This window comes from Hypanus sabinus, chromosome 8 (assembly GCF_030144855.1).
Source record: "Hypanus sabinus isolate sHypSab1 chromosome 8, sHypSab1.hap1, whole genome shotgun sequence".
Lineage (NCBI taxonomy): Eukaryota > Metazoa > Chordata > Chondrichthyes > Myliobatiformes > Dasyatidae > Hypanus > Hypanus sabinus.
The window spans coordinates 174,382,931-174,385,809 of NC_082713.1; positions in this window are offsets into that span (position 1 = coordinate 174,382,931).

The window sequence follows — 2,879 nt, forward strand, 5'->3', positions numbered from 1 at the left end:
ATCACCTCCTCCTCGCTCTCCCTGACCAGATTACTATCTAAATGGAATCAAGTTAGGAAAAGGGGAAGTACAACGAGATCTAGGTGTTCTTGTACATCAGTCAATGAAAGCAAGCATGCAAGTACAGCAGGCAGTGAAGAAAGCTAATGGCATGCTGGCTTTTATAACAAGAGGAATTGAGTATAGGAGTAAAGGGGTCCTTCTGCAGCTGTACAGGACCCTGGTGAGACCCCACCTGGAGTATTGTGTGCCGTTTTGGTCTCCAAATTTGAGGAAGGACATTCTTGCTATCGAGGGAGTGCAGCATAGGTTCACAAGGTTAATTCCCGGAATGGCAGGACTGTCATATGTTGAAAGATTGGAGCGACTGGGCTTGTATACACTGGAATTTAGAAGGATGAGAGGGAATCTGATTGAAACATATAAGATTATTAAGGGATTGGACACACTGGAGGCAGGAAGCATGTTCCCGCTGATGGGTGAGTCCAGAACTAGAGGCCACAGTTTAAGAATAAGGGGTAGGCCATTTAGAACAGAGATGCGGAAAAACTTTTTCACCCAGAGAGTGGTGGATATGTGGAATGCTCTGCCCACCAGGATTCAACATCTTCCAATCCTACGTCACATCTTTCTACTGATTTGATGCCATTCATTACCAGCAGGGCCATGCCACCCCCTCTGCCGACCTTCCTATCCCTCCGATACAACGTATAACCTTAGACGTTCAGCTCCAACTACAACCATCCATCCTTCAGCCACAATTCAGTAATGGCTACAACTTCATATGTGGCAATCTGTAATACTGTATCAAGATCATCCACCTTATTTTTTTATGTTCCGTGCATTGAGATATTATACCTTGAATACTCTATTTGCTGCCCTTTTTGATTCTGCATCCTACTGCACTGATACTCACCCTGCTAGCTGCAATTTTGTCCTAATATATTCCTGCCCTTCCTGACAGTCTGACAGCACACTGTCTGCAGGTGCTATAAATCCAGGCAACACACACTAAATGCTGGAGGAACTTAGCAGTACAGGCAGTATCTATAGAAAAAAGTACGGTCAATGTTTTGGGCCAAAACCCTTCAGCAGAACTGAAGAGAAAAAGCTGAGGAGTAGATTTAAAAGGTGGGGGAGGGGAGAGATAAACCACCAGGTGATGGGTGAAACCTGGAAGGGGAGGGATTAATTAAAGAGCTGGGAAGTAGATTGGTGAGATGAGGTGAGAGAAGGAAAAGGAGATGGGAAATGGAGAAGGGGAAGGGATTTTGGGGGGCATTACCACAAGTCTGAGAAACCAATGTTTATGCTAACAGGTTGGAGGCTACCCAAACGGAACATAAGGTGTTGTTCCTCCAGCCTAACTGTGACCTCATCACGACAGAGGAGGAGGCTATGGATGGACATATCGGAAAGGGAATGTGAACTGGAATTAAAATCAGTGACCATTGGGAGATCCCACTTGTTCTGGCTGATGGAGTGTGGGTGCTTAGCAAAGCGGTCTCCCAATCTAAGTCAGGTCTCACCGATGTAGGAGGCCACACTGGGAGCACAAAGCACAGTAAATGACCCCAACAGACTCACAGGTGAAGTGTTGTCTCATCTGGAAGGACTATTTAGGGCCCGTGGATGGTATGGAGGGAGGTAGTGTAGGGGCAGATGTAACACTTGTTCCGTTTGCAAGGGCAAGTGCCAGAGTGCCAGGAGGGACAAATGGACAATGGAGTAGCGCAGGAAGGGATACCTGTGGAAAGCAGGAAGTGGTGGGGGGGGGGGGGGAGGAGGAGATGAGGAGATATGCTTGGTGGTGGGATTCCCTTGGAGGTGGCGGAAATTTCAGAGAATTATGTGCTGGACACAAGGGCTAGTGGGATGATAGGTAAGGACAAGAGGAACCCTATCCCTGGTAGGGTGGCTATCTTTGCTTTTATACCATCTGTCCTATCCTGAGTCCCTTCACTCCAGTTCCCACCACCCCCCACCAAATTTTGAGAGTACAAAGCTTGTACGTGCTGTCAGAATAAAAGGTAAAGATAACAGGTGTGGGGAACACACAAAATGCTAGAGGAACTCAGTGGGTCAGGCAGCATCTACAGATGGAAATCAGAGTTTCAGGCTGAGAGCATTCAAAAGGACTCTTGATACCCATTTATCTGGGATATCAACAAGCAAAGAAAATAGATCATAGTGTGAAAAGGGGAAGACTTCTGACAAAATTTACTTTAAGGCTTAAGAAAATCTTCCAAGCAGAGCTCGATAGTATAACAAATATAATAAAAGCAATAAGCCCTTTTGTTATACCCACATCTTTGCATTCTTTAGGCAAAGTATCTTGGTCCCATTCCGATCTGGAAAATTTACAAAGAAAAATAAGAACTGAAATGACAACTTTAGAAAACACTATTTACACTCAAACACACTTAGATTAATATTATCTAGGACAGAAGAGGAGGAATAACATACATTAAAAAAAATAGACAACAGTCAGATAAAACTTCTAAGTATAAATAAGCATAATTCAGCACTCAATGCAAGCATATGCAATTCTGATTTTAAAAAAAAGTACACATCACTAAATTTAAATGAAAGCACAACTCAGGAAAAAAAGTAAAAATTATCACTACAGAAGAAGTTAACCAATGGAAGAGTATGATGCTCCATGGAAGACATCCCAACGATCTGAGCAGACTAGATGCTTACATGGAAGAGTCGAACCCCTGGCTCAGAGTTGGAGACCTCTTCCCAGAAACAGAGGGATTCCTTCTGGAAATACAGGACCAGGTGGTTAACATAAAAAAAAATCAAAAATAAAAGACCAACAAATTCAAGATGATAAATGAAGAAAATGCCAAGAAATCAGAAACAATTCAACACAG